Raw genomic sequence first — 18,221 nt, forward strand, 5'->3', positions numbered from 1 at the left:
TTCCAATGAAGAAATTGAAACAATGTTTCAAATCAAATTTTCATAAATCTTTTTTTCTTCAAATAGTTGTGAATTAATCCTTTCGTTATAGCAATCTATATAAATTGAATCTCACCTAACAATCGGTGCACCTAAATTATTAGCAAGTTTTTCTTTTAAGTCATCGCATGCTCAACTCCATTTCAAGAAACAAAGAAAAAGCTTGCTCTCCATTCCAAGAAACCGGTAAAAACTTGCTACTAAATTTTTGTAGTATGATATCATTGAAAACTTGCTATAAAATTTTAGTAATATGATCTCATTGCCATATTCTTTTATTCAAAGTACATAGTCTACAAATTAAAAAAAAAATACAAATTAAAAAAAATCGTTTTTATATAATTTCTTTTAGCATCATACAAAATTTATTTTTATATGTTATAATTAAAAATAAAATTTTTCAATGTAGAACCAACATGCCTAAATATTTTAAAATGCAATCAAATAATAAAGTGATTTCATACAATTTTATACAATAATAATTTAAAAATTAAAAGAACGTTGCGCCGGCTAAGGTTAGTAATATACAAAACTGTTCTGCCACAAGTAAAATATCTGACATCAAAAGCCTTGAGGCTTATAAATTTTGCTTCTAACATATGGCACATGCCATCTTGCTGAAATAGCAGGATTGAAATTACTCGTCTTCATTTGATTCTGTCATAGACCTGAAAATTTCCCTGTATTTTGTGGGGTATTGATAATCGCCCTTTCCAACCATAACTTGTCAACCTCCTTCTTTTCAGTCAGTCTCTGGTAGAACCTTTTCCACTTGTTCATTACTCTTTTTAAACGAACACTCTTGCTTCCTCCTAAAACAAACTTGATGTAGTCTTTCGCTAGACGAGTCAACTCCTCCCCACTAATGATGTAAACATACTGCAGTAATAACCATAGAAGAAAAAAAAAAAAATTAAAACGCATGGCAATTGACACTACTTCTGGACAAGTAAATCCGACATAATTACTCTAAAACTTTTCAGGCGACGCCCGTTTTACTAGTAACATACACAGATGTGAAATTTAACATAAAAGACGCAGACAGCCACATGATACATGAATAAATTGATTAGAGATATTGTAATCAAGTTGCATTCTGAAACAGGCAGAAATTCAAATTTCATTCTACTTATCAATATAAAATAAATCTACCTTATCAGCAACTCCACGAGCCCAAAATTTGTAGGCATCACATTTCCACTAATCTCAACATTTTAGTTTCAATCTTATTTTACCATTTGAGTAGTAAAGAAAGATCAGCAATGAAACTTAGTATCACATTCTATTAATTTATTTTTCAGCAATAGTTTTTCTTTCTAAAAACACTGCATTGAATCAAATACTGCAGGGCTGCCAAACCCATGAACAAAAGGATTTTCAACGGAACATTATCTCTCCTCTACAAGAACAATAAATGTACCTACCAAGAAGTGAATCATATACACAGCAAAAAAATCCAAGCATCATATAGAAGACAACAGAAGCAATAGATTAATGTGAAAGAAAATTTTTGTTTGATGAACCTTTTACATTAATTTTCTCTTCTAACAAACAAAGGATATACTTAAGAATATGCAAACTGGTAGGTGATAAAATATAGTATATAGGTCATTAGCTATTCAACACATCACAAGAGGTAGAAGGGAGATATTATTACCAGAAAAATAAAGCCGACAGTAGCTAAGACTACTTGCAGAGTTTCATCCATGATTCCTGCAAGGCCTTCATCCTCAGAATCTCCAAAGCCATCCCCACCACCGCCGCCTCCACGAGGTGGATTTTTCCCACTTCCTCCATCATAAAATTCTTGTTTTTCAATCTGCTGCCGTAACACATCTTGTACTGACTGTCCCTTAAAACTTTCCATGACCTTCTCAAAAGGATTCCATGGAGAACCCTGATATTCATTTACAAGAAATAGAATGTAACTTCAAAAGTATATTTGAATTTTTTTTGGGGCTAAAAATATTTGATGCATCTGATCCCTTCACGATGTTCATGACATTGTTTGAGGCACTAAATGCCTCCAAAGCATAATGCTGCCATATGGAATAAGGTTAAGAACTTTACTGGCAGCAAAAATTAAGATCAGTGGTTCATTGCAACAGTGCCTAAAAGCTTGGCTGTTTAGTGAACCTGATCAATTGTCTTTAGGCCCGACAAAGTATGAACCTTTTAGGTAGCAAGTTCGAAACTAGGAGAAAGGCATCTAGAATTACATAAGACAGCCAGCTCAAAACTTCCTCATAGTTAGGCCATTCATGGGTAGGTTTTGATTGATTTCAGAAGAAATTCAAATATAACAACTAAGGGCCTGTTCACTTGGGAAAAACTGGAGTAGTTTTTGAAAAAATTTTCCAAAAAACTGAAAAATAAAATTTCTTATTCACATATGCTGGTTTTCTAAATGAAAAACTAATTTTCTAGTTTTCAAAATTTAACTAGGATTTAGAAAATAACTTTTACATTACTTTTCACTGTTTTCCTTTATGACAAAAGTCATGTTTTCCGAATGAAAAACAATAAGTTTTTTATAATTAAAATTATACTATAACTTTTCCATAACTAAAATTAAATAATTACTTAGGAAAATACTTATCCACAATAATAAAAAAGTAATCATGACTGATGAACTACTTGCTTGTGTTTGGTTAACTACCTTACTGACATGGGGTTCTTTCTCGTAAGTGGTACACCTACACCCTACACGCACGCACACTCTATCTATATATGCATATGTTGATAGCCTTTCGAAAAAAGCCCCTTTTTGTCTACTAAATTAAATACAGTTTTTTCAGGCTGAACAATAGCAAGGCCCGGATAAAATAAGTTTCTAAATATATTTTATAGTAATTTATTTTTTTACATATATATATATTTTGAATTAAAAAAAAATATTTTCTATCATTGACAGCTGAATTTATGTGACAAATGAAAAGTTCTCTTAGAAAATGAAAAATGAAAATAGAAAATTATTTTTCACAAGTAAACAAACCCTAAGATTCCCTAGAATACATTGGATTGAAATATAAAAAAAACCCCCGAATAAAACAGAAAATATGAAGTTCTTGTTAACCTTCTGAATTTTGGAAAACTTTCCAATTGGCTTCGCACAAACACACAAAAGCACATTTTTTTCATAATTATAATTCATTATAAATAAATCTCAGATAAGGCTAAGATAAGATTTGAAAAATAATAAATGGAACTCAAAAACTTTGAATTTGAATGGTTTTATCAGAATTTACAATAAATTGAATTATTAAAATTAAAACAAAAATTGATCCAATGAGACAAAATTTGGTTAGATCTTTTAGATTGAAGTGTTAGTGAACAAAACCTTACCCATGCCAATAACAAAAGCATTAATTCAAAAAGAGAATGAAAACCTCCCCTTTACCTCTATCTATTTTACTCCCATTCTCAGGGCTACTAATGGAAATAAATAGCCAGAAAAGATATATTTCACTACATAAGGCTTGCTGAGTTCAGATGAAAATTTGCTCCGCTAAACCTACATGGTTTTAAATTGCAGTAGCGGCCACGTTCGTGGTTGCAGGTAACAGAAATGGACTTGTAATGGCCATAACGTAATGGCCAGTCACTACGCAAATTTTTTTTTTTTGGAAAAATTTGCAAACTTCATGAAACAAATAACTATTTAAATATATAATTAAAACTAAGATATATAACTAAATAATAAGTATAAATATATCAAATAAAGACATTAAATCCATTCTTATACATCATTAGTATTTTTCAATTTAAAACAAAAATAACTAAGTAGATAGTAAAAAACTAACCTTATCACCATCAAAAAGAGTGTCTAGGAGGTTACTATTTAATTTATGAATATTAATTTCAAAAATTAATTTCATGATTATTTTTTTTTTCTTAAATCTTATCTTGCCAAAGCCCAAGGTCATGTTTGGTATGACGTAATCCAAGTTGTAATGTAATCGAAATTACATTACATATTTGATTACGTTTTAGGTAACAGAAAAAAATAAACATAACGTAATTAATTATACTTAAAAATGTAATGATCATTACATACAAAAATGAATATAATCATGATTATTTATTTTAATTTTTTTTATTTATTGTCAATCCTATCATCACCATCATTACTCGACCATCACTATTACTATCATCACTACTCTTACTCTGTCACCACAACTACCACCACAATCACCATCACAATCATTATCCTGTTACTATCATCGTTATCGCCATAACTTAACTATCATTATCACCACTTAGTTATTGTCACCTCTACCACCACTTAGTTATTGACACCTCTACCATCACTTGGGCACTACCACCACCATCTAACTACCGCTGTTGTCGCCGCCGCCGCCGCCGCCGCCATCACCCCCACCACTACCACTTAGCCATCACTATCAATTATTACAACCATTACCACTTATTACTGACATTATAAATAAATTAAATATTAAAATAAAAATTACAATTACATTACACTACTTATATTTTTATTTTGCAACCAAACAGAGAAATGTAATGACAATTATATTATAATTTGATTGCATTACGTAATTGATTTCATTACATTGCATTGCATTACGCTCTACCAAACATAACGTAATTTTATACTTAACAAATATTATTAAAACCTAAAACTTTGTTTGTTATAATTTTTCAATTATTTATATATTTACCTAAAAATATTAAAAAAAAAGCTAAAAGTTAGAAAAAAATAAACAATTACTCATCATTTGCTCTCTTTCACTTCAAAACCACCTTATTTATTTGATAATCTATGCTCTTGAGCTCAAAATTTGTAGAGAAATAAATTATTTCATTTCAGTTGATTGTGGAGAAAATTGAGAGAAAATGGCTTAATTGTTCCCTCTATGAATTTCACATGAAAGATATTACAAAGATTCTCAACTGGAAAAGTAACTGCTGATACTATTGTTATTTAACGGTTCATAGCGGCTGTTACCTTTAAATAAGGGCCGTTACAATTACATCCGTAACAGCAAGGTAAATTTGTTTAAATTACCGCGACCATTATTTAAAACCATATCCAGAAAGTCAACAAAGATGCTCAATTATCTAGAAAGTCAATAAAAGGTTTCAAGAAGACAATTAAAAGTCATAATCTTACATTAATTACTGTCACAAATTCAGTTAAAGGTCTTAATCTTAATCAATTATAGTTGCGAATTTACCATCCATCTGATGAATAACAACAACAAAATGTTTGCTGTCCTTTTAAAACCAATCATTATTTAGTAGTAGGCATACAGTAAAATATAAGAAGTCGAACTCTTACCCCATTGTCTCTTTCAGACTTATCTTTGCCACCAAGCAAGCAAACAAGTGTGCCTTGCTGGTACTTTGTTGCACTTTCATGTTGTTGGCGTTTCAATACAAGTCCATATTGGGGGTAAGCTGAAGCAAGTTTCACACACATCTTAGGGAAACCATTAACACCAACTGGTAAGACACGGGCCATTCGAGGTTGTTGGTGTGATTGGGATATACTTGAGACATGGAGACAAGGTTTGCAGGGATTTGCAAGAACACAAGTCGCCATCTGTCACCAATCTGACTTGTCTGGTTACCGAAACATTAATCTCCAAAACCCTACATTTTCATGCTCCCACCATTAAAAAAAACTCAAAACAGTATAAAAATGTTGGAAACTCCAATTTTTATTGAAACCACCAAAATTGCCAAACAAGCAGCATCCATGTTTGATTTGTACATATGATCCAATGTAAACATGAAAAGAACAGCTCTATTATTTCCCATCAGAATTGAGAAAAAAAGAAAAATACGAGGAAAAAAGAAAAATACTGTGCGCCTAGCATTTTTGGCAGGAAATATTCATCCATTGGCAATGAACAAAGGGAAAAAAGGGAAATTTTTAAATACTTTAATAGGGTGGACTGCAATTATAAGAATCCACGAAATAAAGACATAATTACAAGCTAATCTTTAGCTAAAATACAATTATCTAGTGTCTTACAAAAGGAAAATTTTTTTTTTTTCAAATACTGCTAACATAATTTTCCGAAAATTTTCTAAGCCAACAATGAAAAAGAGAAAGTGTAGAGAATCTAACGATGAAAAAGAGGGGAGGGACGTGAACTCACCGGTATATTCTAAGCCGTCGTATTCCCGCCGATCGCCAATCTTGTATTTCTTAAAATAAAAGAGGGAGTAGACAGAGAGGGAGTAGGAAGTAAAAAGGAAAGCAATGGAAATGCCAGATGCTACTCAAATAACTGAGAGGCCAGAATGTGAGAAGAGCCTGGGCCGGGCGGGTCTGGTCTTTCATTTAAGCCCAACGGAAGGCCAAAAGGCGGTTTAAAAGGAAATGGGCCTGTTTTGGTTCGCCCGTTTAAAATCGGATTCTTCCGTTCTTTATTTTTCTTCTTTTTCCTCCTCGGAAGGGTAGTGGGAGACTGAAGTATTCTTTTGGCCATGGACTTCAAGGAAGTTTGCGAAATTGGCCGCACTGCCCATTTTATTCACAATAAGAACTTCACCAAAGTTGCTCTACAGGTAAAGAATTCAAATGCAAAACCTTAGTAGAACCTTTCATAAGTTTGGACTTCCTGTTTGGCTGTTGAGAAAATGGAGGAAAATGAAAAGACTGTTTACAATGTTAGGTTGTTTCTGGCTTCTATTCTTCAGAAAGGAAAAAGTTGAAACATAACTCTTTAATTTAATTATGCTAAAGAGCAAATGAACTCGGTCTAGCTGATGGTAGAAGATCTGAAATGTTATTTCATGGAATTCACGTAGACTAGCAGCTGTGTTCTTCTTCTTCTTTTTATTAATGATGATATTGATCTTTCTCCTCATTTGGAATAGGATATAATTGGAATTTTATAAATCGTGAAGGACAAAATCTTTAAACTATCTCAACCCATCAATTTGATGGTAAAACATTTTACAACCCAAAACCATCTTTTTCAAGCACAATACGATAGTTCCTAATTTCCCTTTATCTTCTTTTAAACATACATTTTTTAAGGTTTACACCTAATTGCATGTATTTTACTATTAGTTCCCAGATGAATTATTGAAAGATTCAGGCAGAGTTGTGAGTGATCTGAGGGACAAACTTCAGTTGCTCAGAGAATCTGTCACTGAACAAAATGGGGATAGCATAGAGGTTCAATTGTTTGTAATGGCAGACACAAATTATGGCAGTTGTTGTGTTGATGAAGTTGGAGCTTTGCACATTGTTGCTGATTGTGTCATACATTATGGACATACTTGTCTCAGCCGGTGAGTACTTATCAGCACATTTTATGAAACTGTTATTGGTTCTCAACATTTATAGATTGCTTTTATATGGATGCAGGCTTTGTTACTAATTCGGATGGTTGAGTCATTAATGACTTACAATGTCTTAAATCTGGAATTTGAACTTCTCTGTGTTGTACTTGAATTATTCTATATTTTACATGCTGCTTTGAGGTAGCGGGCTTAACTTTCACTAATTTATGTTAGGCTTTACCGATATGAAATAAGGTGTATTTTATGGTTACTTGGTTTAACACAAAGTAAAATTATTTTGTCTAACGGAATTTTATAATTTATCTCATTAAATTTTTGTAAAATAATACTTTTTTTTCCGTAAAGTAGTCAATTACGGAAAATTTATTAATTTAATGGAAAAAATAAATTTTCTTCAATATTTTAAAATATTATATTTTTCTCAACATCTTAAATTTTAATTGAAATAATAACTGTTAAATATGAAATGCTAAATAAGTATATCTTATTTAATTTTATTATAATATTTTTAACATTATTAAAAAAATATTGTATATGTTTTTTTATGTGAAGAAAATTTATTTTGTCCATTAAGTTAATAAATTTTTTGTAATTAATTTACTTTACAGAAAAAAGCATAATTTTACAAAAATTTAATGAGGTGAATCATAAAATTTCATTAAATCAGTTTATTTTTTTGTAACTAAGTAATATTTACTCTATTTTAAATTAAGTAATAATAGAATACACTATAAGATAAATATAGTAAATATAAAAACTGTCCTGGAATTTTTTTATCCCCAATGAAGATTTTAAAGCTGTTACTTATTTTTGCCTAAGATCATGAACTTTAGTGTTAGCAACAAGGAATTCTGAAATTCAATTTTTTTTTTTATTCTTGTGATGCAAGCATGGTTTTAATACGTATTTAAAGGTTTTTTAGGTTTACAGTTTCTTTTACCACTGTTATTTAATAAATTTTTAAATTTATAACTGTAAAGGCCATTACAACCGTTATTTAAAGGTAACAGCCGCTACTTTTCTAGCTAAGGTTTCTTAAACTTTTTTTTTTCTTACCTCTTTAATGTGAAATGTAGTAGAAGGAAACTTTTTTTTAGACAAAAAACTATCTTAATCATTCCTTTTAGCACCTTTTCATTTTTCTCTCTAGTCAATTAATTCATTTTCTCTTTGGTCAATTAATTCATTTTCTCTCAACTTTTTCTCAATTTTCTCCACAATCAACTCAAGTGAAATCATTCATTTCTCTACATATTTTTTAGCTCAAAAGCATGGATTATCGAATAGACAAGGCAGTTTTGAAGTGAAGGAGATTAAAGGGTGAGTTATTATTTTTTTTCCTAATTTTTCTCTATTTTTGAATATTTTTAGTTATATACATAAATAATTAGAAAATAATATCAAAAAAATTTTAGGCTTTAATAATATTTGCTAAGTATAAATTTAGATTTTGGTAAAATAAAATTTAGGAAAAATAAGTAATCATGAAATTAACTTCTAAAATTGATTTTCATAAATTAAATAGTAAGTTTACAACCTAAACTAATGATTAAAGCTCCTGGTCCCTCCTAGGATCAAAATTTACATAATCAAAAATCTGCTAGACACTCATTTTGGTGATAATAAGATTAATTATTTACTATCTTCTTAATTATTTTGGTTTAAATTGATTAATATCAATGATGTATAAGAATGATGGATTTAATGTTGTTATTTTATGTATTTATGCTTATTATTTAATTGTATCTTAGTTTTAATTATATCTTTGAATATTTACTATCTTTGTTATAGTTACCCTTACAGCCATTACAGGCTTACTCGCAACTACGACCATGAATACGGCCGCCACTGCGATTTAAAACCATGGATGCAAGCACGCATAATAAATATATGTAGTTTCATTAGTTTCAAGAAATGTGCATGCTAAGCATTACCAGATTAGTATTGACATTTATAAGCCTTGCTGCTGTTGAGATTCTCAGATCTTTTTATATTTTTTTCACAATCACATTTGTCTAATATGATTAATAGAAAGCGGAAAGTAAAAAGAGAACTACTTCTGGTCATCTGTTGTCATTTTCATTTTCATTTGCAAGTCTAATATTATTGGTATTGCCAATGCTCTATCCATTATAAGTCACAACCTGGGGAACATAACAGGTCCCGGCATTCTGAATTGCTTAGTGTTTTCTACATTCTATGTATTATATTTTAACTGCTCTCTGTACCTAGATTGTCCTCTAGTTTACTTGCATTCTGGTATGCAATCTTCATATTGGTAAGAAACTTGGATATTTTCTTTCTGGGTTTGGCAAAAAATTTTAGTGATCCTTATTAAATTGTAAATGACTTTGCTGGTGCTCCTTTTCTTTTACTTTTCCCACTTTTTATAATTTCTGGCATCACTCTATGGTCTGTTGAAAAAATGATTATAAGTAATAAAGTTGGTGTAATTTGGACAATTTCTTTTCAAATCCAGGACTTGGAAGTCTCTAGAGCTTATAAGAACTTTAGTTCTCTCTCTCTCTCTCTCTACGCACACACACACACTCTTATTTTGAAGCCATTCTTTGTTGGCAGGACATCAACCCTTCAGGCATTCTTTGTTTTTGGAAAGGCTTCCATTAGCATATCCAGTTGTGCTAAAATTTTATCAGATGATGCCTCGACCAGCAGCAAGCCTATTGTGGTATAATAAATAAGTTCTGCATCTTCACTTCTTGACTGATTTGATATTGTGGTAATAATGAATGTGAATAATAAACTTGGACATTTTAGTTTAGCATATTCCACTAAATGTCAATTAGTTTGTACATTGAAACGTGCTATTGTACTTGAGACCTCTGAAGGGCAAGCATACATGATGGTTGTGGTGCGCTCTTGAAACAGATTAGTTGCATGTAATTGGTGGAACAATTTACCTTACCCTAAAGCGGGTGTTGTAACACTCCTATATGCCAAGCCTGGTATATTTCATTGTTCCGGTGACTGGTGTCGGTCCGGACAATTAAGGAGATTAGAACCACATCTAAGACACCTAGATAAGCCCTGAATGCAAATAATTAATGATTATCAGCTAGTTAAGTATAAATAAGAAAAACAGAACATAAAAGGTTAAATGAGTCGGGAGTAACAGAGATGGGTGACCTTCCCGGGAAGTGACTGCGAGGTCAGTCTTAACCCGAATTTTGAACCGAAAAATGTGACGCCGCTATCCTAAGGACTATTGCGAACACAGTGGAAAAGAGAAAATCACAGAAAAGAATTGTTAAACAGGTCAAATAATTAAGTCAGGGATTCGAAAGAAATATTGAATAACTAACAAACTGGATCAGACCGGCGAGGGGCAAATTGGTCCATTCACCTCTAGAGCTTACTCCTGACCTAAATGTCCAATAAAATAGGAGAAACGAAAATTTCGGAATCGGGAATTAAATTAAAGAAATAAGGAAAAATAAAAAAAAAGAAAAAGTGAGGAAAACTACTTTATTATATCACCTTACCTCATATATGTGACATCATAAATGAAATTTTAATTTCTTTACATTTTTTACCAAGTCAAAAACATTTAATAAGACATAAAATACAAACAAATTAAAAGAAATTTCACTATTTCTTCCCCACTCACTTCGGCCGCCCCATCTCCCATAGCTCCTCCATGTGTAAACCTCCATTAAAGTTTGTTTCAAGCTTAAAATCCCTCACTTAACCCTAATTTTTCCCCTAATTACTTCATAAAAGCTTGTTATCTTAACTTAAGAAGGAGATTGAAGAAGAAACCAAGAAGGAAAAGTGAAGAAAATTGGTGATTGAAAAATCAAAGTTGAGGTTAGTAGTTTAATTTGAAATTCTAGTTTAATACTTGTGCTTTTAGTTCATTTAACCTAGAAATTAACTTAAAATTAAAAGAAAACAATTATGGGGGACTAGATGGGAAATTCGGCCAGCATTAAGGCGTATTGAAATTTCATGATTTTGATGAAATTGAAGTATTAGTTAAGTTGAATTGAGTGTATAGAAGTTAATTATAAACTTTAATGGCGTTAGATTGCTTAATTGTGTAATTAGGGTTCTTAAGCCTCTTGAAAATTGAGGGAAATGATCAATTGGTGCAATTGACCCTAATTGAGGTGAGAAATGGTCAATTGGGACCATTTGTGGTGTGTTTGAATTGATAGAACTAAGGTGCAATTTGGGTTGGTTAGGATTCTTATTCTGGTAGCTTGACCTAGGTATCTTTCAGGGACTAAAACTGAAAATTTACCAACCCAATTGGTATGAGGCCAATTGGGAATGAGAATAGACACATAATGACGCACTTTTCACTTAGAAATCATGCCTAGAAAATGACATTAACATAGTAAACAATTAGATCAAACCCGGGTGTTGTGCACTGCCACTGTACCAAAATGACCAAATGAACAGTGTGGCCATAACTTGGGCTAGACAGGTCCAAATGACCTGATTTTTGTGGCATTGGAAAGGTATGACATAGCACTACAACTTTCATGAAGAACACCAACCCAAATTCTGCCCATAACCCAGTCATTTTGCCACCTAAAGTTAGTAGTCCAAAACTGCCAGAACCAAATTAGGTGCCCAGAAATCTAGGTTATACCAATCCGGCCAGCCATGTTCAAATGGCCATATCTTGGGCTACAAAACTCCAAATGGAGTGATTCAAAAAGGGAATTAAAGCTAAGACAATAAGGAAGAACACTTAGCCAAATTCCCACAGCAACATGACCAATGGAACAGTGCGAAACAGGACATCAAAACTGAAAATTTGAAATTGTGCCTAGGAGATCTAAAAATTGAAGGGGCAACCAAAATCAATAAATTAAAAAACCAAAATGTGGTATGTGGGTGAAATTGAAATTCCCATACCTAATATGCATAAGAAAGTCAACAAATTGACTTGAATAGTGTCGTGAATAGTAACCCCGAAATGCAAAATTTAAAGAACGTTAAATTAAGCATATTAGAGCTAGACATAAGTAATTGTGAATTTATGATTGAATTTATTATACGTTATGATACTGAAACACTGTAAAATTGTGTGTTTCAGTTGAAAAGAATACCGAGAAAGAACCCGAGATATCGAGTCAAGGCCTAGAGGCGACTCGCACAAGGTTTGTGCACAACATAAAATTTTTCTGTAAATTCTCTTGACAATTTGTTTTGATGAATAAATTGTGATTTATTTTTATTGCAAATTTGTGAATGAAATGAATATTATGCTTTTGACTTAAATTGTTGGAAATTTAATTGTATGTGTTTGAATTGTCAATAAATGTTTAGTAAAATGTTAAGATAGTTTTTAAACTACAGTGTCATGACCATATATCTGAATGCCTCACTAGCATGCCTAGTGAGAGGAATTAGTTTTGAATTTTGAATTCCCTCTCTGGCTGAAGTGTTGAGGTGTGTGCCAGTGGAGAAAGAAATTGAATGGGTACCTATAGTTTGATCTAGCTAGCATTGAGATTCCTCATAAGCCTCCGACTATTGAGATGAACATTGTACTGATGGCATAATATAACTGTGTATTTTTATGAAATCTGTTTTGGGACTTTCGAAATAAGACTGTTTTGACTAAAATTATAAATTGTGTTTTGTATTTGTTTTTCAATTTCAATACCATATTTGAATAAATGTGATTTGATTTATGCATAAAATTTTATTTTAGTATATTGTGCATCACTGAGTCATAGTACTCGTGATACATTTATTATTATCATGAGATAGAGAGACTAGTAGAGCAATGAGTGAGTCATTGAGGATTTCAGAGCTACTTCTGGATCTTTTGTCGAGTATAATTTTATATCATGATTGTACATATTTATTTTGATGTATGTAACTGAATGTATATTTGTAAATTGGTCATGAGCAGTTGTACAGATTTTGTAATAATATTATTTTGAATTTTCTGATGTAAATTTTGGACTGATAAATGTAAATTAATTTTTCTTTAATGCAATGTGTATGAAATTAATTATTACTATTTTTGGAAATAATTGAATTGAAATTTTGAGTTGTGAAATATTGATTGAATTGTGGAGTTTGGAGGAAATTGTGCTGATTTGAGTTATAATGGTGGCTGTGAATTGATGAAGTGTTATACTGGAAGTGTTTTCTACAGGTAAAATTTTCGGTTTTCGTAAATACAGCTGGTACTCTGCCGAAATTTTTCTAAAATTTACGGAAAAATCAAAATGGACAAAAATTTTATAAAATCTTTAAACTTCAAGTAAATGTTTTTAATATCTGCTAGAAAAGCTCACCACTTTCATAATGTAAGAAAATTGTTTTAAAATCCCTTGTAGTGTATTTAATGGGTTATTGGTAGACGGAGTCAGTAATTCATTAGGTATATTACGTGATCATATTATGCCTTACAGAGGGGTAAAGTGTGACAGGTGTACACCTCCATTTGATGTGCATGCTATCAATATATAATGTTAATTATAGTTGATAGAGCTGTACTATATACTTTTGTATTTTATTAAGGTTTTGACCTTTGATATGTTATGCTCAGATGTCATTCTATGGTTGAAAGAATTTATTTATATTTAGCTAAATTCTTTTATTTTCTCCATGTCTGATTCGAAATAGAATTCTAGTAACCTCATTTTTATTTTTCTGGCATTGTTTATTGCCAGTAAAAACCACATATCTGTGCCGTTGTAACTTTTTCTTAATCTCTCTCCATATAGGTCCTTTATGGGCTGGAATATACATATGCGATCCCACATGTTAGAGAAGAGTTGGCAGCATCGTCATCAATGCAATCTGTGCCCAAGTCCTCAATGCAATCTGGGCCCAAGTCATCAATGCATTCAGACTTCCATTTTGCTGATGTTAGGTGTTATGTAATAAATCCTTCTGACAATAAAAAAAATCCTGATGGGCTTCCAATAGCATTTGGTGACTAAAGTGCTAGTGATGATGTTGGGGCAGCTGCTGGTTCTAGGCATAGGATTGCTGGTTTGATGTGGGAGTTGCCTAATGGGCACAGGAGGGAGGACTATTTGCTTGTATGGATTTTTTCTGGCAATCCAGCATTAGCAATGTTCTCCTGACATTTAATGGCTGTGAAATAGGCGGAAGTGTTGCAATGTTTTGCTTAAAATTTGTTGAAAAAATTGCCTAGATATTGGCATGTGTCTGCTTAACAAAATTTTATGTGTGTGGCTTTACCTAGTTTCTGGCAGATGTGTGTTGTGTACTCGATGTTTTTCCTCAGTCTAGGCAACTGACTTCCTGATTGCTTTAGATTCATTATCGTTAAGGACAGCCAGAGTTTCGTTACTCATTATCTGTTTACATTGGTCTAATCTATTGATTTTTTTACTCAAGCTGTGATCTGCGCTTGCTTTCATCATTGAGCTTGTCCAATTTTTATCTGTAGTGCTTTACCCAAGAAAGGTTTTGAGAACCTTGAAATATTTTGTTTTGATTATTGCATTCCAGGCACCAATTGATTGCAACTAGTTTGGGATTAAGGCATAGTTGTTGTTGAACTGCATTCCTTATATTAATGGAAATTGTGTAATTGGAATTCTATTGTTGCAAACGAATTGATCTTGTTAGGCACGCACATAATTAAATATGCAATAGACATAAACCACAATAAAAATGGTATTACTTCGTATTCCTTTCCTTAGACAAAAATCTTCATTTTGATTTGGTTGCATGTTTTAGTCAGATATGATGCAAAAGAAAATCGCTTGGTGACAGATTTATCTCAACAGAGAAGGATTCTGAAGTGTAGGTATTACTAATGCTATACAAGATAAAAATACTCCACCTTTGATCTTTGCCTCTCACTAAGAACTGATACCTATTTTTTCTCTTTTATCCTGAATTCCTGGTATATTGTTCTTTTCTAGGGAGGTTCTCCATTAATATTCTGTATTTTGCATGATTTTCTTGAATGTTTTTCATGAAGATATTACCTGCTGGAGAAGGCAAAAGATGTTTAGATTGTTGGAATTTGGTGGGAACTCTTAGTGTAGGTATGATCTATTCTGTTTGATGCTTATTTTTATTTATATTTTCAGCATTAATAATTTTACTCCTAGTGGTGCGGCCACTTGTTTGCATTTTATCTATGTATTTTTATTTCTGATCTCTGTTTTATCTACTCGTTTACTTTTTATACCTACTACATGTCTGTGCTGTGCATGCTTCCAAACAAAGTCCAATCAATTCCTAAGCATGTTATTCTCACTCAATTCTCGTGAATATTTTTCTCCTCCTACCGGAATTGGATGCTTATTTTTAGTTTTATTTTGATTATGTGCATTCATTGATTAGTATATGGACTGCAACTTGAGTGAACTGCACTTCTATCAATATTCTTATCATTCTTATTTATTGCACTTTTCCCTTCTTTTGTCAGCGAGTCAACATGATTCTTTATCCCTGTGATTGGTTGATTATGAAAAGCATTCATTGATGAAGACAGATAATCATTTGTGGGTTTGATATTATATATTATGTTTTTCCTCTCTGAAAACATGGCCATTTTGTTTTACTGTGTTCTAGACCTTTGATTGGAATTAATTTTTCTAATCATTCTTTGAGAGAATGAAATGTTAAATAATTAGTACATTTTAATCTTTGATTAGGTAGTATGGCTACATTTCTAGATGATGTTTTTCGGTACAAACACATCTAATATATTACAGAATTACTTTACTGGCATATAAAATTTTAATTGTTCGGGATTTATATATTGCTATACATATGTATATGTGCACCAATTTGTTACTGGTAATTTATTCATTAATGTATAGCTAATCATTTATCTAACTTTGTTCATTTTAATGCAGCTGTTTACCTTGAAATGATTGATCAGATGAAAGGGCTATTAGAAATACGACTCAAAATTTTAGTGGATTTGGAGAGAGATATTTTCCCAATATTTCAGAATATTTTCTATATAGAGTAGAACTCTTATTTTAGTGTTATCTCTATTGAGTGGAACTCCTAATCTATTGAGGTGACTAATACTATAAATAGAAATATTGTGGAAATGTTATTTGACTTTGTCCATGGAGAGTGGTTTTGTCCATTGAAAAGAGTAGGGTTTTACTAATTGCTTAGGATTTGGCTTTGATGAAAGAGCTCTTGCCCATAAAGTTGTAGACACCCTTTGTTGTGTAGTAATCATAATAATAAATATATTGAGTTATGTCTATAGTAGACTGAAAGGATATTTAAGTTTGTAGTAAGTGATCTAAGGGTTAATAGATAGTATAACTTTGAACTTATAATTGATGATTATATTTATTGAAGATAGTGAAAGATGGCATGTCGAAAGGAAAAAGGCTTACACTCTTGTATGAGAAGATCAAACCCTGTAAAACTTGCCAACTTTCCTAAGGTATGCTTCAATTCATGTGATAAATTTCTCCTTTGATTAGAATGCTTATTGTTTTGGAGTTGTATTATAACAAATGCCATTTGTGACACTGTAATGTTTTCATCTATGTTTCCTGTGCTCAAAATTGCTCTATTGGATAGTAAAGATTTCTTGGCTCCAGTTATCACTCCATTTGAAGCCATGGTAGCTTTTAGTGGGTTTGCAAATGTTCACTCAACTTCTATTATGAAACACTGTATTAATATTTTTTTTTTTGCCCATGACCACTTCTGCCTTGTCATATGTTACTCCTAAGTACATGTGTGGTTCAAAATAAAATTATTATCTAGAAGAATGAAACTGATTGCCATGGCATGGATGTGTGTGTGTGAGAGAGAGAGTCTCTTAACAGGATTTAAATCTGTCATTCTTGGCTTTGGCTTATGAGATGAGTTCTGATATTTCATAAATTCAGTTTCAGACAAACTTACGTATAAATTTTTTGTTGATTTAATATGTTTTTTAGTCCAGTTGTCCAGAATTTCTAGCACTGGCAATTATTTGAGTGCCATGAACTTGTTAAATTAAACAAATTTAATATTACTAATTACAAATTTCTTAAGTTCTTATACGATATAATTATATTATTTACATAAATTAATAGTTCATATTATCCTTGTAAGTTAACTATTAATATTCTTTGTCTCAATCCTCATGAGTAGCATCATGTTAACATATCCTTTTGTTTTTCTGTTTGAAGTTTCAAATCAGATTCATAGCTAAACTATATTTTTTTTGTTGACCTAAATACTTCAATAAGCTTTGTAAAACAGAAGGTGACATTCAATTTGTTATGGCACTCACGTGGACACAGGTTTTTTTTTTTTTTTTTTTTTTTTATTTGTGTTTGTCAAATAATAAAATGGTATGCTCAGCATTTATGTTATTTGACTATCTTTAACATTTGGGTATTCTACCAGTGCATCTAAGAGATGGAGGCCCAAATTACTTTCCTCAAAGGCCTGATCCTAGGGACCAATGCCCCATTAGGGACACCTGCCCCAGAAGCAGGAAGAGTCATAGAAGCAGATCTGTCTAAGGCTAAGGAAAACAAACAAGAGATTGCCCAGTCAACAAATAATAATTTAGGAAGAAAAAATGAATGGGTCACAGTGGGCGAATAAGAGGAGCAGTCTAATGAGTTGTCGTGACTAAAGTACCAGAAATAGGTGGAGGAAGAAAACTTCGAAAGAGGAGATGAGTCTCCACCGTTCAAACTAATCTTGGCTGAGCAGTTCTCATCAAAATTCAAATTACCTGTGCTGGATAAATATGATGGGACAACGGACCCAAGGAGCCAGGTGGTGAACTTTTGAACAACAATGATGCTCCAAAACGTGAATGACTACCACCTGTGCCTAGTATTTCCAACAACGCTGACTAGGCTAGCGCAAAAATGATACTAAAGCCTCAGGCCTGGATCGATCCAAAACTTCCACCAACTTGCCATCAAATTCAAGAATAAGTT

The 18,221-nt window shown here is 31.9% G+C and overlaps 2 pseudogenes across 1 annotated transcript; one reads left to right on the forward strand and one right to left on the reverse strand.

Moving 5' to 3' along the window:
* Positions 1-484: 484 nt before the first annotated feature.
* Positions 485-6,320, reverse strand: LOC131182960 (uncharacterized; annotated as a pseudogene). Its single transcript, XR_009151112.1, has 4 exons — positions 6,168-6,320; positions 5,342-5,655; positions 1,697-1,936; positions 485-918 (listed from the first exon to the last, which is right to left on the reverse strand). The product of XR_009151112.1 is annotated as an uncharacterized LOC131182960 (transcript).
* Positions 6,321-6,420: 100 nt separating this feature from the next.
* Positions 6,421-17,008, forward strand: LOC110644438 (uncharacterized; annotated as a pseudogene).
* The last annotated feature ends 1,213 nt before the right edge of the window (positions 17,009-18,221 follow it).

The sequence above is a fragment of the Hevea brasiliensis genome, chromosome 1 (assembly GCF_030052815.1).
Source record: "Hevea brasiliensis isolate MT/VB/25A 57/8 chromosome 1, ASM3005281v1, whole genome shotgun sequence".
Lineage (NCBI taxonomy): Eukaryota > Viridiplantae > Streptophyta > Magnoliopsida > Malpighiales > Euphorbiaceae > Hevea > Hevea brasiliensis.